The sequence below is a fragment of the Carcharodon carcharias genome, chromosome 5 (genome assembly GCF_017639515.1).
Source record: "Carcharodon carcharias isolate sCarCar2 chromosome 5, sCarCar2.pri, whole genome shotgun sequence".
Classification (NCBI taxonomy): Eukaryota; Metazoa; Chordata; class Chondrichthyes; order Lamniformes; family Lamnidae; genus Carcharodon; species Carcharodon carcharias.
In genome coordinates this window covers 178,824,102-178,850,962 of record NC_054471.1, presented here as the reverse complement: position 1 = coordinate 178,850,962, position 26,861 = coordinate 178,824,102, and positions in this window count along the sequence as shown.

The following is a 26,861-nucleotide window of genomic DNA, read 5'->3' as shown; positions in this document are numbered from 1 at the left end:
CTAGGCTGGAACCCAGCCTTGAGCCAATTGAGGCCCTTAAATGGCCAATTAATGATCACTTAAGGGGCATTACGCCACCCCACCCCCAATTTTCAGGCTGGCAGGAGAAGTTCAGGGGCGGGGTGGGGGGGGGGGCAGGTGAAGCCTGAAAAGTGACCCTTCTCAGGTCTTCAGCAGGAAGCGGGGATGCGGGGACCCTTCACCAGCTGCCTCCTTTCAACATTGGGGTGCCCTTCCTAAAATGTCTAGCCCCAATAGATGCTTCCTTCCCCCAACAACCCCCCCCCCTCCAACACCAGCCACTCCACCAACACCACTACCACCCTCTGTCTGCCCCCTCAGGCCTCACCTCCCTATCTCACCCTGTGACCCCCAAAACTTACCTAGTCCTGGACTCCAGGGACTTAGGCTCTGGGGACTGCTTGTAGTCCCAGTCCTGTCCACTGCGGCTTCTGCTAGGACAAGAGAGCTGCCAGGCGATTAGTTTAGCTGGCAGCTCTCTGAGGCGGGACTTCCTCCCAAGTGAGGGGCAGAAGTCCTGCCTCCTGCCTCTTGGAGCATCAAATGGCCCCGGAGCAGGCAGTATCAGTCATAATGGTCAGAGTTTTATGTCACGTGAGCGAGTCCGCGCCCAGCCTAATCGAGCGTAAGGTCACGCGAGCAGATATTGGGCAAGCTTCCCGACATCATCGTGCACTCGCGCGATATTTCATTCGGCAGGCGGGCGCCCAGCGACAACTCGGAGGGCAATTAAACCTATCAATGGCGCAATTGTCTGCGATTTTCCGTGGCCCATCCCACCTTATGGCTGGCGGACGGTCGAATCGGCCAGGGAGCTTTTACGTTTTTCATCACACCTCATGCATTTCCGTTATGAAGCAAAGTAAAAATAAATATCTGTTGACAGCGTTTTTATCAGCTATATTTTCAGGTGCCTGCTTGTGAAGCATGAACATTTGTTTTTTTGCGGCTTTTTAAACCTTTAATTAGTCATCTGCAGGTCTGCAGCTCCCTGAGGCAGCTTTCAGGGAGCTCCCTCCATCATCGCCCGCCCTCTTCCTGCTCCCCACCCCAGCAGCGCTGAGCTTTTCAGCGCGCGTTTCACGCTGGCTGGCCGCTGATTGGGCAGCCGGCGTGAAATCGCGGTTGGGGGCCAATCGCAGTCGGCGGCCCATTTCCTGGCCGCTCCCAGGCCCGCCGATTTCGTGCGCCCGGTAAGGCTAAAGTTCAGGCCAATATGTTTGCCACCAACCCCTCAAATGATGGGAATGGACACTTTTCCATCTGAGATGTCCTGGCCAATGTGTGTGCTGCTGATTCCTCTGATGTCAGGAAAGGAAATGCCATCTGAAAATTCCTGGCCCTAGAGTGTTGAATTAGCAGGGGGATTTACATCATTTCCTGTGGCTCTTCCACAGGGACCAAATCAGAGAATTCGCACAGAAATGTGCCCTGGTACAACAATTCTGTTCCATGAGCAAGACAGCTGATTTTAATACTGATATTTATCTCAATAATATCAATCTTCTCGATCTGAATTAAATGGATATCAATCTTAGCTTGGCTGCAATTGTGAAATATCAATCAGCTTGTTAAAAATGTAAATTTCTTTGATAAGAAAATTTTCAAAGTAACTGCACTGTTTTCACTGCCATGATTGACATTTTAGCTTCTGAAATATTAAAAACACAATTTGCCTTTGTATCAAGCTTTCAGCCAGTGACAAGGAGCTAAAGGCAGTGTTCACATACTGACAAAACTGAGCAGCATCTTAGAACCTAGCACTGATACAAGTCATCAAGTCAGATTGCATTCTGCATATTGTATCATGAGACTCATATCAAATAAACTAACTGAAGTTAGATGCTCATTTTTACTTCTAAATAATGTCTTTACAAGTTTGGGTATTTTTCAAACAAAATATCAGTATCTATTTCAGTTGAATGCTTTTCATTTAATTAAAAAACTTTATAATATGCTATATTTTCCCGATATCTATGGATCACTTTGACACTGAGCAATACCTTTACCAACTATGCCACCAAGGAGCCCCAAAATATATTTTAGCCTATGATGGTGTGGTAGAGGCATATGACCTGAAGGTCTACATCTGCCAACTTGAAGGTAAAACTTGTTGTGAAATGCATGCACCTTTAAGGGTGCATATCTTAAACTACTGTCAATCATTGCCACCTCAACTGGATATATATTAGTCCCATGATTTGCAAGCAGTCTGCAAGCAGCAGGGTAGAGATTAGACATTCTGTACTTAGCTCCCAGTGAATAATCTCTGTATATAGTCTTATATTCAAATAAAAAAACCCACATTATTGTTTCACCAATCCTTGTGTACATTTGGTGTATTTACATCAAAGAAATGAAGAACATAACACAACTGGAAATGTCCTCTAGAAATCTAAAATTGAATATGTCTCTGCTCTTTATAGAAATGTAGACAATTGCTTGGGGAGATGAGCAGTAATTCTTTAAATAGAATTCTAATATCTAGTGATAGATGGGAGAGGGTTGTTACCCAATGTTTTAACGGCAATAAAGTGTCTATTTTATCACAGTTATCTGGGGAGAATACATGATGTCCATTAGTGGCGCCAGTGAAACTTTTATGGTAAAGCACCATTGTCAAGATTATAATTTATTTTCAACTTTACAAATACTTAAATCTTCAGGCAAAAGAACTTACCCCAAGTATAAACTTGTTCCGAGTTCAGGCATGAGTGCTCCATTATTATATTGTAAATCACGTTTCCAATTGATATTAATTTCCATCTCTTTCTTTTCAGACATTCAGCTTAAAGTGCCAGAAGTGTTTTGTCTTTATTGTTAAAGCTTAGACATGCATTTCTGTGACAAGTTAAGTATAGTTTGAATTGCTTGAAATATTAAAATTCAACATGAATTTAAACAGCTCTTATTTATCACTCCTCCTCTGATAGAATAACAGGTTAAGATTGTTGCTCCCAAGGATATATTTGAAACAGCTAATAAAGACTAGCTCACCAAATCTTGACATTTTCAATCTTGGTCAAATTAGAGCAACAATATTAAATATTAATCATATAAAAGTAGGATGTTGCTAAACAAAGCAAGGATTCATAGTATTGTGAAAAATGGTACTTTTTCACTGCATAATATATTATTCATTCCTAAATAAACGGTCAATCTAGCCTTAAATTGAACTCCAGCCATTCACAATGAGCTAAAGTCAATATTGCAAGTGAAAAGACATTTCTGTCACCTGCAGAGATTTTTAAATAGATCGTTTGATTGTGGGACTGTGGTAGTTATTATTGATTCTATTTATGTAATAAAACTTTATAGAATAGCAAGTGAAGCAGTAGGAAATAGTTATCCCAATGTGCATTTGCAATTAGATGCAATGGGATTCTAAAGCCATTAACTGCACTTGCTTCCATTCTGTGCAGCCTTAGGGTTGAACCCTGTTTTATTTTTGGTGACAAAATATTTAATGAATCTTGTTGCATCAGAGTACAGTACATTGTAAGTTGCATTGCATGTCAGGCACCTCCTGATCCTCAAACTAGGCCAAATCTCCTTTCCAGGAAATCAAAATAAAATGGATCACAATATTCCACCCCAATGTGCATCCAGGTCCATTAATGTGGAAAGAGGCTCTAACAACAACAGTGCATAATTTTTGCTGCTGACGGCACTATTTCCACCAAAACTGCAGAGAAAGCGACAATAGCTGCTTGCATTTTGCATCTTTTGTGTTGCATCCTGTATGTCATAAAGAGAGCCTCATGGTGCTTCACAAACTGGTATCGAAGGAGATTTGATGCTGTACCATGGACCTCAGCAACAGTGGATGAAAGTTTGGTTGAAAATGTGTGTTTTGTGAAGGTTTTTTAAATGTGAAGAGAGAAGTGGAAGGGTTTATGATGGGGCTTCCAAAGAGTTGGGCTGAAGCAGCTGAAAGTCCAACCACGAATGTTGGGAGAAGAACAGAAAAAAGACCAAAAGCAGAATACAGAAGGGTAGGCAAAGGGTTACAAGGCTGGAGGAATTAGTAGCATTAGAGTGAGACAAGATGATGGAGGGATTGGAAGATCGGTAGGGCTTTGAAATCAGTGAATTGATGGACAGGGAACCAGTGAAGGTCAGCAAGGACTGGGATGATGGACTTTGTGTTGAACAGGAAAGAGGACTGGGTTTTGAATGGGGTGAAGTTTATAGAGGGTGGAAGATGGACATTTGACAAAGAATAATTAAGGAAAGAGTTGAAGAAAGCTTGAGCAGTGATTTCAGCAATGGATGGCCTGCATTGAATTTGCAAGCGGACAGCATTACAAAGATGGAAATAAGCAGCCTTAATGCCAGTCAGAATGTAAGGTTTAAAATTCACCTCTGTGTCAAATGGGATGCCAGTGTTTTGCATGGCCTGTTTCAGCCTGAACGAGTAGTTGGGGAGGGAAACTGTGCTTTTCCTGGTGATGTTAACACCCCTAGAGGTATCAGAGATATAACATTTTACATGTCATATCCTCCATGCCCCCCATACCCTCATGCCAACCTATGCCCCTGTCCCCACCCAGCATGGACACTTTAGGTCTGCTCATGGCAACCCATGCCACCCCCACCCACCACCCTTTGCCCTCACACCTACCATGCCAACTCATCTAGTAACCCTCATGGGCAGACCTCGGGACCACATAGAGATGAGATAAAATAAAGTTCCATGAAATAAACTTCTAAATGTCTATTGATGACTTTATTTTTTAAAACAACATGAAAACAATTTACTACATTTACAATCCTTGAACTACAAAATCCCTTACAAGAACAAAAATTTCATTCAAGTGCTTAATCCCTTATAAAAATAGGCATTGGAATTCATAATCACACGTCAAAAAGTCTATAACCACTCGGAGCTGTCAATCAAACTGTGAAATGGAATGCACCCTACTTTCATTATGGAAGGTTGTGAAATCAGCCACACAGCACTAATCCAGTAATTTACACCCTGAGGCTTATGTCAACAGACAGAGTGAAATTGTAAGCAATCTTTTTTTCAAGAATATAAAGGGCAGAACTTTTAAATGCCTTGATAGCTTGACAGCTCCCTTTGAGAGGACCCTTTGACAGGTGCTTCCGACAGTTTTGACAGTTGATTTTGACAGGTCTGTTGACAGTCCCAATGAGCTTGACAGTAACGAGTTTGTGTATTTTTATGCACATTTATGCCTATTTTTAACAATTTCAATGGATACCTGACTGATCCCAAAGAGATCTAACCTACCCCAAAAGTTACCTGACCTCCACAAAAGGACACTTTACCCCACCCAAAGGTGCCCTGGGACCAGATCCAAAAGGGTGCTTTATCTTTCTAAAGGGGTACCCTGACTATCCAAATAACCCCACAAAGTTCAATCCTGCTCTTACCTGCTCTAATCTGAACATTTTAGGCTTCACATTCCTGGCCCACCAAAATCCCGTTTCCATGGAGGCAATTGATGATTTGAATAGCCAGCTGCCTCTACAAACTGCAAATGCGCAAAGAGTGTCCTGCCCCCATTCCCGCCCTCATGTAAATGGGAAGTGGCTCTCCATCGTGGTGAAAACCTGGGTCATGGTGTGCAGTGACAACTTCATTGTCAGATTAAATCGCTTCAGTGCACTTCAAACACTAAGAAACTGGGAACAGTTTCACCGGATGTGCACAGTCTCTTTCCTAAATCCAGGCTGAGTTAATTCTATTTTGCTCTGCATTACAGGATCAAAAAAAAATGCACAAAAGGTCTGTGTTTACTAAGTTAATGGGCAGAATTTTATGTCCCATGGGTGGGCGCACACCCGACTCAATCGGTAGTAAAATAGTACGCGATGATGTCGGGCGAGCGTCCCGACTCTTGTGTGCGCCCACCGACAATTGAAAGGCCTGTTAAGGCCATTAAACTAGCAATTAAACAGTATTTTCCATTGCCCATCCATCCTTACGGTGGGCGGGCAGTCGAGTAGGGCCAGGCGGCCTTTGCATTTTTTAGGAAACCTCATCCATGGGTGGGCTGAGGTTTCCAACAGTAATTTAAAAAATATCTGTTTTAAATGTCATTTTTAACATGTCCCTGTTCATATGACTGAATGACATGGGGGGGGCGTGTTCCCCTTAGTTTTAAAATCTTTATTTTTCATTGTAAAACTCTTTAGCTCCCTGAGGCAGCTCCCCCGTCAGATGCTCAGACTTTAGCGCTTGCGCTCCTCACGCCCCCACCCCGGCAGTGCTGAGGTTCTCAGCACGCCTTTCACGCTGGTTGGCTGTTAATTGGCCAGCCAATGTGAAATCGTGGTTGGTGCCCGCTCGTGGGTGGGGGTCCATTTCGCTGCCGCTCCCAGGCCGGCCTGCCGCGCCCACCTGACGAAGGGAAAATCCTGCCCTTTTTTTTTTGGTAGTTTAGTTGTGCTCTTATTAAATGCCATAATCACAAAACAGAATTTAATACAAGCTTTGAGCATATGCAGCAAATGCAAAGTTGCATTTAAAACTTTGCTAGTCTGACTGAAATTCCCCCACTTCCCGCGAAAGGTTCACTAAAAGCACAGAGGCTTGTTTGGAGGCTTGTGCTGACGCCTCAGCACACTCTCTGAAAATCGCCTTGCTAAATCCTCTCACCACTTTCTATCTCAGTACCTCCTCCAGCCCTACAACCCTCCAAGACGTCAACACTTCTCCAAATCTGGCCTCTTGAGCATCTCATTTTTTAATTGCTCTACCATTGGCGGCCATGCCTTCAACTACCGAGGCCTTAAGCTCCGCATTCCCTCCCTGACCCTCTCTACCGATCTCCCTCTTCAAGGTGCTCTTTAAATCCTACCTCTTTGACCAAGCTTTTGGTCATCTGACATAATGTCTTATTATCTGGCTTGGTGTCAAATTTTGATTGATAATACTCCTGTGGAATGCCTTGAGATGTTTTACTGTGTTAAAGATACTAAATAAATACAAGCCGTTGTTGTTGCTCTTCTAAAGTCCATTGTGCAAACTTCTTCCACCTCAGTGCAGATATTTCATCTTTCAAAAAATTGTCAAAATCCAATTTAGTGTTCTACCATTTTTCTTTCTACTTGAATCACAAGCCTTATCATATTATGGTAATTAATCCCAAGGTGCTCATCCGCATCTAATTTTGAAGTATCACTTTTGTGATGTAGCTAATGCAGCAACCAACTTGCAGGCAGCAAAGTCCCAAAAACAGCAGTGTAATAATGACCAGATAATCTGTTTTAGTGATGTTGATTGAGGGATAAATATTGGTCAAATAGCCTATCTGGTCTACTTCAAAATTGTGTCTTAGATCTTATCATCCAACTGAGAGAGCAAACCATTCCTTGTTTTACTGTTTCATTTGATAGATGGTACCTCTGACAGTGTAGCACTCAGTGCTGCACTGGATTGTCAGCCTAGATTTTGTTTTTGAGTCAACTGTCTGATTTTATCGTTCGTAACAAGATTTAGCAATTGTAGGCTTGTACAACCCTTGTAAGCTTAATAACAGCCAAATAACGCAATGCTAAGGGTGCTTAGATTCTTTCTTGGAAAGGGTTGGGGTGGAAAGGTGTATTATTATTCTTTCATGTTGAATTTTTGAGATTAGACTTTTTTTTTTGTTCTGCCTTGATTATTGGCAAAGGACTGCCAGGAAAATAAGGTTACACTAGAGATATACTTACCACAGTCACAATTATCCTACACCCACTTATGGTGAGAGAGGGAGGCTAACCTTGATTTGTTGAGAAACTTTGTCCTTTTAGACTTGATTCACAAAAGAGGCTATGATGAAGTGGCGTTGCATGTTCTAATACAATTTTAGGCCAAACTCCACTACGAGCCAATCAAAGTTGTCATAGCCCACAATTTTTTTTTAACTTCAGGTTCTTTCCAGGCTGTCAGGGAGAATTATACTAACATAAGTCAGTCAGAGTTCACAGATGTATAAGGGAATGATTGGCACATTGTTTGCAAGAGCAAACCAGTTCATTGCATTCTCCATGGGCCATCAGCAGCAGCAGCAAGAGGGGACTGCACATTTTTGCCAAGTGGCAGCTTTCATATCCTCCTGTCCATCATTTGAACATACTCATGAATAACACAGACTGTTAGTCAATGACCATCAGCCTAGAAAAATGCAGGTCAGTCCCCAAGTGCCAAGCAGTGGCCTTGGAGTAATCCTTGGTGCCATTTCTACCTAAAACATACAGAAGGAGACATATAAACATACAAATTACGAGCAGGAATAGGCCACTTGGCCCTTCGAGGCTGCTCCACCAAAGCTGCCAGCTGAAACCCTGGTTCATGATACCTCTCACAAAGGCACAACTGCCAGCAAATCACAGGTTCAATGTAGTGCATGTAACTGTAAAGTTTATTACTGAATATAACATAGACATCCTGAAGCAGAGGGCCACGCTCCAATAACATTCCAGTAGAAGTGTCCGACATTATCATCATCTGCTGCATGGTGTGTATCTTTGCCATGCGACAAGGCATGGGTTGACTGAGGAGGAGGACAACCAGGGGTAGAGGACCATGAACAAAATAAACCAGAAGAATTGTCTACAGTAACATCTTTTCAGCTCCCAGCTCCTTTTGCCTCATTGTCATAGATATGTACCTCATCTGATCAAAGTAACAGCAATCATCTATAGTATTGTATAGAGGACTAGATGACAGTTAATGCTATTCTTATATTTTAAAATGGAAGTAGGTTAATCCCAGTTAGACCAGTTAGCTTAACATCATTTATAGAAAAGTGAATGGAATTTCTACTCAAACCAAAAACACAATATTTTGCCGTGTATTCACCATATTCTCTGACCTTCCCCTTTCTAATGCTGAACATTCAGTACTCAGCAAAGGATTCAGTTTCATACCCTTCCGTCTTCATCTCAATGAATTCCAGGCTCGGCATGATGCTGAACTCTTTATCTGCCACCTTTGTCTCTGTATGCACTTCTTTGGGCAGGAGTCCTCCCCCTGCTCCACAGACCCTTTCACCCACCTTCGGTATTCTCCCTCCACCTGGACCCCTCCCTCTGGCCTCTTACCTGCTCTTGATCTATTCATTGAGAACTGTCAGAGTGACATCAGATGTCTCAATTTCTTTGCTCTTCTCACCCACTCTAATCTGTCTCCTTCTGAATTTGACACATGCCGTTCTCTCAGGTCCAGCCCTGACTTTCTTATCAAACCCGCTGACAAGGGTGGTGCTGTTGTTGTCTGGCGCACTGACCTCTACCTCGCAGAGGCTGAGCGCCAACTCTCAGACACTTCCTCCTACCTCCCCCTGGACCATGACCCCACCACCAAACATTAAGCCATTGTTTCCAGGACTGTCACTGACCTCATCTCCTCTGGAGATCTTCTCTCCACAGCTTCCAACCTCCTGGTCTTCCAACCCCAGACAGCCACTTCTACCTCCTCCCCAAAATCCACAAACAGGACTGTCCTGGTAGACTGATCGTGTCAGCCTGTTCCTGCCCCATGGAACTCATTTCTTCCTACTTTGACTCCATTCTCCCTCCCCTTGTCCGGTCTCTTCCCATCCACATCCATGATTCCTCTGACGCTCTGTGTCATATCAACAATTTCCAGCTCCCTGGTTCTAACCGCCTCCTCTTCATCATGGACGTCCAATCCCTCTACACCTCCATCCCTCACCAGGGTGGTCTGAGGGCTCTCTGTTTCTTCCTTGAACAGAGGCCCGAACAATCCCCATCTACCACCACTCTCCTCTGTCTGGCTAAAATTATTCTCTCATGGAACAATTTCTCCCTAAACCTCTCTCACTTCCTCCAAATAAAAGGTCTGGTTATGGGTACCCACATGGGCCCCAGTTAAGCCTGTCTATTTAAGGGGTATGTGGAACATTCCTTATTCCAGACCTACTCAGGCACCCTCCCACAACTCTTTTCTCGGTACATCAATGGCTGTTTCAGTGCTGCTTCATGTTCTCATCTGGACCTGGAAAAATTTATCAATTTTACTTCCAATTTCCACCCCTCCATCACCTTCACATGGTCTATCTCTGACATTTCCTTTCCCTTCTTTGATCTTTCTGTTTCAATTTCTGGTGATAGACTGTCCACCAATATTCATTGCAAGCCCACTGACTCCCACAGCTACCTCAACAACAGCCTGCTTCCTGTAAGGACTCCATCCCATTTTCTCAGTTCCTTCACCTCTCTTGCATCTGTTCCGATGATGCCACTTTCAAAACCCAAAATATGCTTCTGACATGTCTTCCTTCTTCCTTAACCAAAGTTTTCCACCCACTGTTTACTTCCTTTACTTCCTCCCTCCTCACCATCCAAGGGCCCAAGCACTCCTTTCAAGTGAGGCAGCGCTTCACTTGCACTTCCCTCAACTTGACCTGCTGCATTCATTGCTCCCAATGTGGTCTCCTCTACAATGGAGAGACCAAATGCAGACTGGGTGACTGCTTTGCAGAACACCTTTGGTCTGTCCGCAAGCATGACCCAGACCTTCCTGTCACTTGCCATTTCAACACTCCACCCTGCTCTCATGCCCACATGTCCGTCCTTGGCCTGCTGCAATGTTCCAGTGAAGCCCAACGCAAACTGCAGGAACAGCACCTCATCCTCCGACTAGGCATTTTACAGCCTTCCGGATCTAACATTGAGTTCAACAACTTCAGACCATGAACTCTCTCCTCCATCCTCACCCCTTTTTGATCCCCTTTTCTCAAATATTTATTTTTTAATTTTTATTTATATAGTTTTTCCCACCTATTTTTATTATTATTATTATTTAAAAAATTTATTTCCATTTTTATTCATTGTTTTATCCCCACCTTTTAGCCCATTTCAATCTTTTTTCCCACACCGTCCCCTCCCCCCACCCCCACTAAGGCCACCTTAGGGAGATTTCTGCTCTCTTTCGTGTGCATGTGTGAAAGAGCACATTCCCGACGCAGTGAACTCCCCCCACTGGCCTGCACAGGGAATGCATCGCGCTTCTGGGTGAGCTTCACACTAGGTGGGCTTTAATTGGCCCACCCATGTAAAATGGCAGCGCGGACCCAATTGGGGATGCCGACCCGCGCCCACCCCCGCACAACCCCCTCAACGGGGGTAAAATTCTCTCCTTAATGTCACCATTAACACCTCATTTAGCCAGTATCACCACCATCAACAGTCCTACAACCTTTTGTTTATGACATCTTTTGCAATCTCTCCTTTGCCACCAGCTATCACTGGCCTTCTATCCAGTTTCACCTGTCCCACCTTCCTTAAATAGTATATATTTTGCTGCGTTTTTACTTCTCTTTAGTTCTGTAGAAGAGTTATACAGACTCAAAATGTTAACTCTGTCTTTCACTCCACAGATGCTGTCAGACCTGCTGAGCTTTTTCTGCACTTTTTGTTTTTGTTTCAGATTTCCAGCATCTGCAGTATTTTGTCTTTATCATTAAACGGCATGGTACCTTTTTTGTGGCTGACAATGAAGAGGAGAAGCTGCAGGGAATGTGTGATGCACTGACAGGCACCCCAGATACACTGTCTGATTGCCGAGCAATTGCAGAAGTCTGCTTCAAGCATGAGTGTGTCCCTGTAGCAGACCGGTCTGATGCTATATTCTCCCATGAATAGAGTAGCCAACTTTATGGAGTATGAAACATCTCAATCAAAGCGAGCAGGCCCTGAACAAGGCTTGTGCACTCTACGTGCCATCTCAAGTAGAATAATCACTACCCCAGCCTTGCCCTTGCTGACCAGCACTAAAGTGCTCTCCAGCACAGTGGTAACAGTTAAATGTGGCTGAGCCATGAGACATGGATGTAGGAACTTCGCTCAAAATGCTTCCACTTCTCACGTGTTGCCCGCCATTCCACCAAAATGTTCAGGTGAAGCAGTGTTTAGTGGAGCACTTACAGGCCCCAGAACCTAGAGTATTTCACCCAACTGCAGCTCAGCTATCAGAGCAGGGATCTGCCACTACCTCTGCTCAAGTCATGGGTGTTGCACCATGTACAAGTGCTAGGAAAAGGAAAAGCAAATGCTTGTAGCTGCACAAGGCTGTGCACATGGGTGTCTTAGACATTATTATATTGTTAACTTTCCAATCTTCACCTGAAACATATAAATGCAATTCTTTTGCACCACTTTCCCGTCTTGCCCATTCTTGATTGCTGGCCGGCAAGTGGCCTTTTCAATTGTGTAACAATGAACGGGAAGAAACAATAGATGGAGAACAATGGAGGGATGTGAAAGGGAGGTGTGATTGTTTGCAGGACTGCTTTGTGTTAGTGACAAGATGGCTGCACTGGTGAAACCTAAGAGAACCTTGTAATAACCAGGACATCCCAGACAGCAACGTGCCATGTTGATGGTGCATTGCCTTCACCTCCTTCCTCTGCTCAATTTCTTTATTTCCCTCTTCCTCCACCTTGGAACATCCGAAAAAGCTCTGTGCTTTGTGCCTTCTTTTTCCTGCAGGTCCAAAACTCACGTGCAATATGGCTCAGAGCACAGCACACCGCGATCATTCTGGAGACACTGGCTGCTGCACACTGAAGGGCGCTTTCACATCTGCCCAGGCACCATAAGCAAATCCTCAGCGGGCTAATAGCTTGCTCAAAGACACATCTCATTGTGACAAACCATTAATTTTAGTACGTCTAGTTTCTCAGATCTCTGAGCGGTGTCACCAACCATGTTTTAAACGGGCATCCCTTGTCTCCAAGCAGTCAATGGGTGGCTCTGCAACCAGGGGCGAAGAGATCAGGGAGGGTGAGCTACACAGGTCGAGAGCTAGAGGACACCGGCGATTGCCAGAGGAAGCAATAGCGACATGAGGAGAAACATTTTTTCGCAGCAGGTTAAAATCTGGAATGCACTGCCTGAGAGTGTGGTGGAGGAAGATCCAATCATGGTTTTCAAAAGGGGACTGGATCAGCACGTGAAGAGAAACAAATTGCAGGGCTGCAAGGAACAAGCTGATGAGTGGAGCTAGCTGAGCAGCTCTTACAGAGGGCAGACAAATGCATGATGGGCTGACTGGCCTCCTCATTTTTTAGGAAACCTCACCCACGAGCGGGATGAGGTTTCCTAAAACTATTACAAATTAAGCAAAAACTTTCTTTTGAAATTAAAGACATGTCCTATCTCACATAACACAGTCACATGAGGGAGCATGTTCCACTGACTTTTTATTGCATGTATTAAATCTTTTCAAAAAGCGCTTCAATCTCTCTGAGGCAGCTCCATGCCTCGGGGAGACTGAAGTGCTCTTTCGCCCGCATGTACAAGCTGCGCGCTAGGCCCGACTCTCCCTCCCCTCCCCACCCGCACAGGTAATGCTACCACTCGCGATCCACGCGGCCTGCGCTCTGGGCCTTAATTGGCCGGCCCTTGTGAAATCGCGGTGCGGAGCTGATCGCGGGCCACCATTGGCTCTGCGACCACTCCTGTCAAACCTGCCCGATGACTGGAAAATGCCCTAAGGCATTTGACAGGGTAGATGTTGGAAAAATGCTTCCCATGGCTGGGTAGTCTAGAACACAGGGTCACAGTCTTTAGAATAAGTGGTCGGCCTTTTAGGGCAGAGTTGAGGAGAGATTTCTTCACTCCGGGAGCTCTGAATGCTCAATCATTGAATATATTCAAGACAGAGATCAATGGACTTTTGGATACCAAAGGATTTAGCGAATAGGGGGATAGTTCAGGAAGGTGGAGTTGGGTTAAAAGGTTGCCATGATCTTGTTGAATGGTAGAACAGGTGCAAATTGACAAATGGCCTATTCCAACTCCTGTTGCTTATGTTCCTTTGTCACCAACTTTAGACCTAAAAAAGATGGATTGGTGTATTTTTTAAACGGTGAGGAGAAACTGTGGAGGAGCAGAGGAATTCAAGAGTCCATTTAGAGAAATCATTAAAAATAGTGGACAAAAATAACGTCATAGGGCTGGAAAGGGGTGGCAATTATCTTTTTGTTGTTTAGAACTCTGTTTTGATCGCTTACCATGCTGTGTAAAGTTTTGGGCATTGTCCCCGCACAGCACATTTTTCAGAATGATACCAGAGCTAAAGGGTTCAATTATGAGGACTGGTCATTTGCATTCCCATGAGTATAAAAGATTGAGGAGAAATCACATTGAGGATGCCCAAGGTTATTAAAGGATTTGCTAGGGTCTCTGAATGGCCAGCAGCTCTTGGTAGACCCTCGGGGATCTGATCTTGGGGAAATGCCCACTGGTGGCCTCTCAATGACCTGATTGGTACGTGATTTGGTGGGCCCTCTGCAAAGGAGGCAACTTGGGGCTCTCGCCTGCTCTCCTGCCGGCAGATGAGATTCCACCCATTAACTCTGTTTTCCATTCCCTTGATGCTGCCTGATCTGCTGAGCATTTCCAGTTCTTTTCTGCTTTTAATTTTCAGATTTCCAGCACCTGCAGTATTTTGTTTCTGTGTTGACAGTTTTTTTTTGTCAGATGAAGGACCTTCTACAACACTGCCAGAGAGACTCCTTTCTTCAAACACCATGTGCTAAAATCAGTAGATCCTGATCATTCGCGGTTTCTCACGTTTTAGATCTTTCCTGGTTATCTCAGGAAGATATTAAGCAGATGCACGACCACTGGCCAACAAAAAGAAGAGAAGATCAGAAGGCAAATCAACTTGCGCACCTCCCAACCATTTGTTACCTGATAAAAGACATAGGAGGAGATATTTGGACACTTTTTGGACAACAGCGTGAGATACAAGCAGAGGTTAAAAAATAAAAATTTGGAAACCTAAGAATAATGCATAAATAACATAGATACAAGTAATATTTGACCTTTTCATTCTAACTTGCTTTAATGTGGTATCCACCTAGATCCCATCTGTATCCTATAAAAAGATTTTACTGTATTCGAGACGTCTTGGAAAATGGTGTTAACTCTTTGCCTGCCGACTGGAAATTATACAGCGGTGAAGGGATAATTACATGGCGATGGCATAATGCTATGTGGAGAAATGAAAGGAAGATCTTGTGTCAATATAATGGATTAAGCTTCTGCTTTTAACCCCTTTTATGTTACAATTTTGCCTCTTATGGTTGTATGATTCCAGAATGACATTCCAAAAAAAAAATTGAAAGCGTGGAAGTGATATTGAACCCTTTCTTCCGATAAATGGACTGAGTTTTCCTTTGGGCGTCAGGAACCTAACGTTGGGACAATTTCCACGTCCCAAGCTCATGCGCTTCAGTCATGCACCTGCTGGGTTAACTTTATGGGCGGTAGCCAATAAGTTGGCCTTCTCAACATGGACAGTCCAATTAGGGATAGCAGGCAACAAACAGGACAGGAGTGCCACTTAGAGAGGCTGAAGGGAGGGTTGGGCCGCCAGCCACTGGCCCTGCTGCTTCGCCCACCCCACCCCCGGGAAAGCTGAACACTGTTCAGGCAGACAGAGAACGAGTGGACGCCACAAGATGGAGACACTCAACAGATGGTCCAAATAGCATGCAAAAAATTAAGAGCCAAACCATCAGGGGCATCAGTCTTCAGGGGAAGCACCTCCAGATGAATGCATTTGGCTACGGATGTGCCAGTACAACCTTTCTGCTCCTTTGTGCATGAATGTGTAAAGACATATGATGGCACTCTGCCCTCCCACGGTGAAGCTGCCTCCAATGCAGTTATTAGGCTCAAGGCCCATGTGTCGTTCATGAAATTTCATCTGAGTGCAAAAATAGGGGCTAGTTGCTCTTTTAAATACCATTAGCTAGCAGCATTGCCAGGCAGGTTGCCTTTGCCACTGGGATACCATGGAATGGGAACGTGTTGGGGAGCCGATCCCATGCAGTGCACACCGCAACCCAACCTCCCACAAACCCCCTCCCGCCTGCAGCCCCGGCCTCCAAAGTCACCTCCATGAATTCTGGGAAAATTCCTGCCAATGCTTCTTCTGATGCTTCACAGTGGCAGGTACCCCACTTTACGTCAGGCTGCAGGTGAACAGAACTCACAGTCTGCTCATTGAGTCAACAATGCACTTTTGGGAAATCTGATCTGTACAGTCTTTACCCCAACATTGGGTACGAGCCACAGCCTGAACAATAAAGCCCCAAATCTAACTGTGTTATAACACATTGTTGGTCCACTGCCACCAAATCTGTTGTGTAAACAGACGCACTTTGCTGTGATAAATATTAGAGGCAAGATGTAGAGCAGGCTGTTTGGACCAAGAGTGTGTCTTATTACTTTGTTAACCGTGCCAATTGTCTGTTTTTAATTCTAAATGGGGACACTGTACAGGAATAGGCCATTCAAGCATCAAACTAAGTCAGAGAAGCAGGCCTGGATTTTCATCACTGAGGCAGGTTGCAGGAGTCGGGCAAATTCTTGTCTTGGCCCACCCACCTCAAGAGAAAGTACCTGCAAGCATGTGCTGGGGCACAATTGTGGGCCAGCTGACTTGGGAATTAGATTGGAGGCAGCCACAGGGGCTTCTGGGTGCTGAGGGGGGCTGCTTAAAAGGCCTGTCATGGTGCTGTGGGACTTTGTCTCTGCTATAATAGAAACAGATATGCACTCCAGCCCTCACCCCTCACCCTCCAAACACTTTCCATTCCCTCTCCATGGCCACTCATGCCACCTATGGCAAGCTACAGCTATCCAACCAACACATGGTGCCTCATTTCCCCATGCCAAGCTATGTCACTTCCATGCCCATTCACCCACCAAACGCTGTATGAACCCTATAGTGACAATTGTATGTGTTAAAAAATAGAATTTTTAAAAAGTTATTCATTCATTGCTTCCCACTATGTTAAAAAGGCCTTTCACTACAGCCCAATAAAAATGTTAATCATCCAGACTCTTTAAAGTTTCAATAGCTTAAACAGCAAGCACTCAAAAGCTCTTAACCTTGTGTAAATAAACATTGTGAAATTGACAGAAGTGATCAGGGAGCCAGAGCTGTAAATAAAGCAATGTTTTCCCTGGGGCTCAGGTGTTTTAGAATTATAATGGGTTTTTGAGCTCTCAGCCAAGGATACATAATGAGGCTTGGCTCCAACAAGAGAGAATCTTACTATCTCCCCAAAGAATGAAATGGCATTACCATCACTGAACCATACACAATCAACTTTCTGAGGATTACTATATCGACCAGAAATTTAACTGGACCAGCCACATAAATAGTGTGGCTATGAGAGCAGGTCGGAGCCTGAGAATTCTGTGGTGAGTAACTTACTTCCTGACTCCCCAAAGCCTGTCCACCATCTACAAGGCACAAGTCAGGAGTGTGATGGAATACTCTCCACTTGACTGGATGATTACGACTCCAGCAACACGAAAGAATCTCGACACCATCCAGGGCAAAGCAGCCCGCTTGATTGGCACCTCAACCACCACTGTAAACATTCGCTCCTTCCACTACCAATGCACAGTGGCAGCAGTGTGTACCTTCTAAAAGATGCCCTTCGACAGCGCCTTCCAAATCCATGACCTCTACAAGAACACAAGAAAAGGGAGAAGGAGAAGGCCATATGGCCCTTTGAGCCTGCTCTGCCATGATCATTGCTGATCTCGGGCTTCAACTCAACTTCCCAGTCAGCTACCCGTATCCCTTGGTTATTTGAAAGACCAAAAATCTGTCTATCCCAGCCTTTTATGTATTCAACAATGGGGCATCCACAACCCTCTGGGGCAGAGAATTCCAAAGATTCATAACCCTTTGAGTGACGTAATTTCTCCTCATCTCAGTCCTAAATGATCAGCCCCTTATCTTGCGACAGTGCCCTGTGTTTTAGATTCCCTGACTAGCAACTACCCTATCAAGCCCCTTCAGATTGCTCCTGACCTCCAACCTATACCTGACCTTCTATTTTGCTCCACCTGCTCCACAATCCCTTTTCAACAGCATAAATCTCACCACATTTCTACCTCTTCTCAGCTCTGAAGAAGAGTCATACGGACTCAAAACGTTAACTCTGTTTCTCTCTCCACAGATGTTACCAGACCTGCTGAGTCTTTCCAGGATTTTCTGTTTTTATTTCAGATTTCCAATATCTTCGGTATTTTGCTTTTATTCCTTCAGATTCTTGTGTGTTTCAGTGAGATCTCCTCTAATTCTTCAAACTTCAGAGCGTATAGACCCAATATGCTCAGCCTATCATCATGGGACAACCCTCTCATCCCAGGGACCAATCTAGTGAACCCTCGCTGTACTGCCTCCAATGTCGTATCGCCCTCCTCAAATATGGAGCCCCAAACTGTACACAGTATTTCAGATGTGGTCTGACCAAAGCCCCATACAATTATTGCAAGACATCTTTATTCCTGTACTGCAATTACCTTGTTATAAAGGCCAAAGTACCATTTTCCTTCCTAACTGCTTGTTGCAACTGCATGCTGACTTTCTGTATTACTTGTACAAGCACACCCAAGGCTCTCTGATCATTAACATCTGCAGGTTTCACACCTTTCAAAGAATATTCTTCTTTCCTATTCTTATGACCGAAGTGAATAACCTCAAACTTACCCGCGTTATACTCCATCTGCCGTCTTGTTGCCCACTTGCTTAGCCTGTCTATATCTCTGGGCGGAATTTTCCCAGCCCACCTGTGGCGGGTTTTGTGGCGGGCGTGAGCAGAGACTCCAGCGGCAGGCAAAAAGTCGCAAATCTGCCGGCATAAAAATAGGTTGCAGTTCTCCCGATGGCGTGTTTATGGTGGACAGTCCACTGGTTATCCTGTCGACTAGTGGTGTGAACGCCATTTGCATTCATTAACGTGTCATGAACATTCATTAAAACAGCTGCTCGTCGGAACCTTGCCAGGCCTTCCAATCTTGCATCAGGCCAGCGGGAATTTACTTTGGCCTCAAACCCGTTTGAAAAGGGGGTGGCGTGCTCAAGTCAGACTTCAGTTCACTGGTAACTTCAAGGTGAGTGGGACATGCACAGCTTACCTGTCTTGTTGCAATGAACGCCACTTTGCTGGGGCTGTAGGGTTGGTCTGCTCCTGCTCTTTGCCTATATTGTCATGAGGAGCACCACTGTGCTGTGGCACTCATGCAGGCCTCCACTTTCAGAATCTAACATTTCAACCAGGGTAGACTGTGAGACAAGGGTGGTGTCGATAAACACGAGGGGGGCAACGGGGAGAGAAGGCTGTGGAATGGCAGTGAGGGGAAAGGGCAAACAGGAGGGGGGACCTTTCTGGGGTCGCCCTCTAACGTCTTGTTGCTGCAGGAGTGAACAGGAGTCTGTTTAGAAAGAAAGGAGGGAGACCTCCTTGTGATGAAAGCCACTGAAAGCCAGCAGCGTTATTAGCACTGTTCAAGGGCTACTCAGAACTCAGTGGCTTCACATCACAGTCGCTGCATCTCAAGTATAACATACAGGAATGTAGAATTTGGGAATGTAGGTAATAGTGAAGGAGGCACACCTGTATCATATGAAGGTCACACGTTCACCAGAATTGACACTCCTAACAGACCAAAGGCCATCCAGTCATTGGCCATGAGCAACTGATTGGTCATTAATATGCCACATCAGAGATTGGAGCACAGAGCTATGTTGTGTCATTCATCTCACCTAAACTTTAGCATCCTACACAGGGCTCAGGATGTGACATATGTGCAATGCCATCTTGGTCACCTTGATGTGTGTGCTAGTGTCTCAGGGACAAAGCAGCATCAGCCACCATGCAAGTAGGGCAGGCAAAACCATGGACCCTTACAGTTCCCAGATGTGTTTTCCTCAGATCTTCACTTTCTTGCCCCTTGAATCATTAGTGTCTTCAATGTTTCCTTTCAGACAGAAGGCAAAAGCAGATATAGGTCCAGGGCTCAATGCTGCCTTTGTCATGGTCCTAATGCAATGGAGGAGGTGAAGGAGGGAGAGGTGACTCCGTGCTGCAGGGGGAGGGATATGGTCATGCGGAGCCACGGCATGAACAGGAGGATCAGGAGGTGAGACCCAGACAACTGGGGTGACTCGCCAGAACTAGTGTTTATTGTAGAAGAGTCTCCTATTTATTAATGAGTGATAGGTAATGCCATGCACATCTGCACTTGTCCTGAGCTCTGGTACATCACATATGCCACATTCTTCATGGAGACCTGATGCCACGTGGAGTTAGAGGGTATCCCCTGCCAGTGGCTTTGAAGGTGACCACAGCACTAAATTTCTTGCCCTCTAGTTCTTTTCAAGGATCAACAGGTGACCTGTATGGCGTCTCTCAGTCACAACACATTGGAGCATAAAGGAGGTCACAGGTGCCCTTTACAGGAAGGCACATCATTATGTCAGGTTTGCTCTGGATGAAGACAGCCAGGCTGCAAGATTCACCAACAAGGTGCATAGTGCAAGGTGCAATAGGCTGCACCAATGTAGCTAGACGGGCTCCATGGCAGCAACTGTTAATGTTTATAAACCGCAAGGGCTATCATTCCATTAATGTACAAATGGTGTGTGATCACCAGAAGTACATACTGCACATTTGTGCAAAGTACCCTGGGAGTTGCCACGACTCCCACATCCTGAGTCCTTCTCAGGTGCCTGAGATTTTCAAGAGGCCATTACATCTCCAAGAATGGCTGCTTGGGGATAAGGGGTGCCCACTGAAATGCTGGTTGATGACACCAGTGCGTTGCCCTCAGGGTTCTTCTGAGAAAAGGTACCATGCTGCTCACAGCTCCACAGATTCCATTATGGAGCAGAACTTAGGGCTTCTGAAGATGCGCTTCAGATTCTTGGACTGCTCGGGTGTCTCACTCTAATACACTCCCGACAGGGTTTCCCGCATCACCGCAGTGTGTTGCGCCTTTCACAATCTGGCTATGCAAAGAGGTGAACCCCTGCCAGAGAATGAACTGGAGGAGGATGAGAGTTCATCGGAGGATGAAGATCCGGAGGCCCAGGAGCCTCAGGACGCAGCTGAGGGTCAGTATGAGCGCGATCTCACCATGGAGGAAGGAAGATGTGGGTGACGTGCCCGTGACATGTTAATTGATAACAGGTTCCAGGAAGAGTAAAAGTTAAGTAAGGAAGTGTGGCCACATCTCTCCTCGTCCTCAGTGCCGTTTTCTTTCACCTCAGGGGATGTCCACGCACTTGCAGAGAGAACAAGTCCTGCATTCACATTTGCACGTTCTGACCTCATGAATCACCTGGCCATGATCTTTGCTTTGGTCCATGGGACTCTGTGAGTGAGCTCACTCTGGGAACCGAGAGTCCACTTCGAAACAAGATCGACGTGAGAGAAGACTTGAAACCTTTGCCACCGTCTAATGATGCAAACACTGCCACGACCGAGGTGTGGACATGCCTAGGGATCTCCTCTTCCCACTCATGGGGTGGGTGGAGGGGCATAGCTTGGCATGGAAGGTATGCGGGGCCATGGGTGGGTGGGTGGAGGGGCATAGCTTGGCATGGAGGATATGCAGGGCCATGGGGGGGTGGGGGTGGAGGGGCATAGCTTGCTACAGGGACATGGGGTAAAACCTTTTCAACTTACCTTTCAAAAGATTCCCTCATCTGGGCTATGGTTCACGACACCTCAGAGGGGCTCTGAACCACAAAACCTGGCTCAATTCCGTGAGTATTGCAGGGGACTAGGAGATGCCTATCCCTGCTATGGAATTCTTATAAGTTGCAATTTAAAGAAGGTTCACTGGCATCAATAACTGCAAATTGGTCTCCTGGCATCTAAACACACTTTACTAAAGCTTCAGTTCCTGTGTTATTGGCTGCAAGAAACAGGAACTTTTTGTTGGCTGGCGCGATCAACTAAAACCCAACAAAAACCTATTCGGTTCCCAAGATTTTATTTTACTCTGTATTTTTGTGAAAAGCTTTGTACAGAATCTAAAGCTTCACTCCTTAGTTATCACTGAATCATTGATTCTCCTACAACATTATTACCACCAAGGTTCCAGTAAATTGTAATACGCCTTTGGGTGAAAATTCCAGCTGTAGCTCAGCAAAAGGCCATGGTTGACATGGGAAAGGTTTTTAATCTTGTGCACTTGAATTGTGAACCCACAATACGATGACAGGTCTGTCCTTCCAAGCTTGGGTTCTCTAGAGAGACCATTTTGAGATTTTTTTTTGGGTTGTCACTAGCTGCAGTTGAGGGGATGGGTTAAGAGTACCATACATGCCAACCTAGGCTGAGATTTTCTGGCCCCGTCATGGGTGGGACCTGCCGCGGGCGAGGCGATGCCCCAGCCGGAAATCCATTGATTCGCGTCTGGACTGAAAGATCGCAGCAGCGGGCAGGTGTGGAAAATCCCACCGCCAGAAAACTAGCAAAAGCTGAGCAAGATTTGGAGGAGCAGACAACTCAAAGATTATTATTATATTAATTTCTTTACCCAGCGAGTGGTGAGAATACGGAACTTGCCAGCAGCACTGGGCAGCTGAACACTACCTTCTCAAAGACAATTAAGGATGGATAATAAATACTCACCTTGCCACCAATGCCCACAATCAGCAAATGAATTTTTAAAAAAAACACATGGAAAACATATCCACCCTTAAAGGAAGCTAAATAGCTACATGAGGTTGTAAGAAACAAAAGGTTATGCAGATAGAGTTAGATGAAGAGAAATAACAAGAGGTTCCTGTGCAACATAAAGATCGGCATCTACCAGTTGGACCAAATGTCCTGTTTCTTTATTGAAAATTCTATGCAATAGAGACTGATAATGTTACCAAGGTGGAAGTGGGAAGTCTTTGTGATGGAGAGGATTTGTGGTTGGAGCCTTTGCCTGTAGTCAGATAGAATGCAGAGGTTGAAAATTGTTGGCTTCAACCTGAGGCAGTGACTGCAATGGGGATGAAATTGATGGTGAGGGTAAGGGGGTCAATGACAATGGCTTTGGTCTTACTGGATGAAATTGCAGCTCATCCAGGATAGGATATTGGACATGGGGGCAACAGGAGCATGAGTCTTTTTACTCAGTGAGTGGTTAGGATCTGGAATACACTGGCTGAGAGAGTGATGGAGGCAGATTCAAGCAGAGCTTTCAAAAGGGATTTGAAAAGTTATCTGAAGAAAAAGAATTTGCAGGGTTATGGGGGAAAGGCAGTGGTGTGGGACTAACTGAGTAGCTCTTACAGAGAGCCAGCACAGACATGACTGGCTGAATGATGCCCTTCTGTGTTGTACTTGTTCTACGACTCCAAAAGGAAGCTCACAATGTAGAAGCAGTGGATTGGCGATTGAAGTGGTAGAGAGGTAGAGCTAAGTGTTGTCAGCATGAGAAAGAAAGCAAAACTTGCCCAAACCTGCACTTATCACAACTTTGGGCTGTTCCAATGCAACTTACAGCAAGTGAAGTACTTTTGAAGAGTACTTTTGAAATGTAGGAAATGTGGCAGCTTATACATGAAACCTGATGCCATGTGTTTGGACGATGTTGCTATGGACAACATATGGATGAAGAATAGGAGGTGGCCAGGGATTGGCCTTTAAGGGACTCCAGAGGTAATAGTGCAGGGGTGAAAAGAGAAGCCCTTGCTGTGATGCCCTGACTACAACTGGGGGCATTGGAAGTGCAAGAAAGTGTCAAAGGCAAAAGAGTTACCAAGAAAATCAAGGAGGGATAATGCAACTGGTTACAGTCACAGAAGAAATCATTTGCATATTTTACTAGACCACTTCAGTGCAGGAAGGAGAGCAGAAACCAAATTGGAGATTCAAACAGCATTATGTAAAAGAGGGACATGGATTTGAGAGCTTTAAGATGCTCTTAGAGAGGAAAGAGAGATTGTAAAGGGGTCAAGGGTAAGTTTTTAAGGAGGGATGCTAGAGGCTTTGAAAGTGAGGGGCATAGTATCTGAAGAGAGAAAACTATTTACAACATCAGCTTGCATGGGGCTAGGAAGTGAAGTTGGGTGGTTAACAATGTAAAGGGAAGGGACTAAGAGAGCAAGCGGTGTATCTCCAGTCAGCCCAAAGCTACTGAAAACTGTAGAAATATCATAGTGCTTCTGCTGATGAAAAGTAGCAGGTCTGTGGTGTGTTATTTGCTATCCACTTAAAGTAAAGGCTGGAAAATCAGACCCTACTGGCCCTGTGATTTCCCAACATTCACTCCACTCCCTGTGAGGACTGATTCATGCAGTTGGGAGCACACACAAAAACATTCTGCCTGGTGTGTTTTAATCATTTTCTGTTCCTAGCTATTCACATCACAGTTTAATCATCTGCAAAATATAGAACATAACTTTCTTCATATAGTCGTGACCTTATGGGACTGATTCCAAGCCTGGGGTCCCACTGAATGCAAACATGGGTCTTAATAGAGCTGTAGCAAAATAGGGCCAGTTTTGTCCCAGAAGGAAAAAACAGTTCGGACCAGTACTCTAATTTCCCAGTTTTGACTGGTGTTCCACTTGTGTACAAGACCAGTTCATACCAGTTTTCTCATTCCCAGTTTTTATCGATTTTTTCCTTCTAGGTTGGCCCTTGATCTCACTTAGAAAGGCTCAAGACTGGGAGCACTGCTTTAAAAAATTGTCTTGCTGTCTTGGCATAAATTAAATGCCGGTGGAAAAAATAGGCATTCGATTCCTGCATCAAAATGTTTCTACAGGCCTTCCACTGTTTCACACTCTTCTGGGTAGGACATTTTAAGCTCCGCTGATTAATATATCTACTTCAGGATTTTGCGTCATTACTTCTAGATATTGCTGAAGGAAAAAAAACCTATAAATGTCACAGACACATTTCCGCATTTTGACAGCTTAAAAAATAACTATTCTGTATATCTAGTTATGAGAGTTTTATGAGTCATGGTTAGAGGAATGTGTCAGTGGTGCTCTACACAGCAAAACTAATCTGCAGAATCACACCACTCTTACTGGGGTTCTTAAATGAGGAAAATAAAACTGAGCAATAAAGACTGCATAAATAAATAAATAAATGCATGAAAAAATTTATGCTTATTTTTGAATCACATTCAGGAATGAAATAAAGATGACCATTAACACTGGAATACAATATATTGGATGCCTTCCTTTTTTTAATCTTGGGGCAGAACTTCACAATCCACCATGGGTGGGTTTACAGAGCCGATGAACTCCGCAGGGGGCTTTCCTGTCACCTATCCATCTGCCCCCAAACTCGCTGAAATTTTATGGGTGGCAGGTGAGGCCAAGAGAAGCCTGCCTGCTCCCAATTGAGGCTCTTAAGTGGACTTTAATTGGTCATTTAAGGACCACTTACTATCCTGGCTGCAACTTGTCGGCCGACAAGCCCAACAGGTTAGCCAGCTCAGGCCTCAGGTGGGAAAGGGAGGGGGTGCCTCCTCCATGCTCATCCCTCCCCCCCCCACCAACTGACCCTGGCTATCTTTCCTGACCCCATTGAAAGTCCCCCCCAGACTTAACTTTGTGTTCTGGGACTAGATGTACAGCTCCCCGTGGTGCTGTTGTGACCAGGAGCTGCCAACAAATCAGATTGGATGACAACTCTCAGAAGTGGCGTATCATCCCCAGACGGGAGTGGTAGACCCATCTCCAGCCAATTGACACCCCTCAGAGCATTAAGTGGCTGCAGGCAGCCATTCAGACCAGGGCTGAGATCCCCATTGACCTTTTTCAGTGGCAGGACATGAAACCCCACTTTTTCTCTGCCTATGTTCTGGTTAATTTTCTTTTCCTAATTAGCTTTCATGTCATTTCAAGTCTTCATCCCTCGCTTGGTACATTTCCAGCTGCAATCTATTGTTTTCCTTTTCACACTTTGACTGATAAATACAGGTCTTGTTCTTTTTGAACAATCTGGGCATTGAATTCTCACAATAATTGCTTGGGAGTGAAATTGTGTTTCAGCAGCAGGTCCTCAAATGAATGACTGCTCCTGTTCCTGGAGTTTAGCATCATTAATGAGAGTAGTTTCTTTTGCTAACTATATCTGCAGCTCATGTCACTGTTATTGGATGCCACTGTTCCATAATCTGACACTCCTCATCATACAATAACTGCCGGTGTTTGACTTGTAACTCATCAAGTCACCTCAGCAACCATTTCTTCTTCCCAAGACTGCAAAATCTCTTCATTTTTTGTCGTCATTTGTAAATAATCATATTTTTCCACTATCATGCAATCTAGCTGATGTGCATCCTCTTTGTGGCCTTCCAGTTGCTCCGCCTCCACTTCCTGGGTTTTGCAGGTAACCTTTACATTTCTCTTCCACTAGCTACAGCTCCTTTTCATTTGATTTTCAGGCCAAAGAACACGGGCTCAGTTTGCACAAAAACACAGTTGCTTTTCTGAACTTCACTTTGTGATCATTGAACCTTTTTAACATTTCAATCGACATTTGAAAGTTCTCTTCCTCTGCTGAAGTCATGTCCAACACATCATCCTGATTGCGTAAGCAATGGGGCATTCCTTCCAATATCGTCCCCATTGTAGCTTGGAAGATTTTTGGAGAAGACTTCACACATTAGGCCAGCTTCATGTGGTAGTATAACCCCCATGGGCAGAATCGTCCCAGATTTGCACTAAGTGCCATAGCCGGCGGGAAAAAGGGCGTTTTACCCGCCGATCGCAATGGCGGCTTTTCACGCCGTATCGTCTGCTTCCCACCTCATTAATTATGCAGCCTCAGGGAGCGCGCCGTCTCGCTGGCACACAACCTCTGAGTTGCCTGCCATGCCATTACTACACCATTTCCTCATTGGGGTGGGGGGGGGGGGTGTGGGGGTGGGGGCAGGCCCGGGAGCAGTCAGGAAACAAGCCCCCATCCGCAATCGGTCCCGGCCACCATTTCACGCTGGCTGGCCAATTAACGGCCTGCCAGTGTCAAACGCATGCTGCAAAGCTCAGCACTTCTGGGGTAGGGGTGGGAAGATGG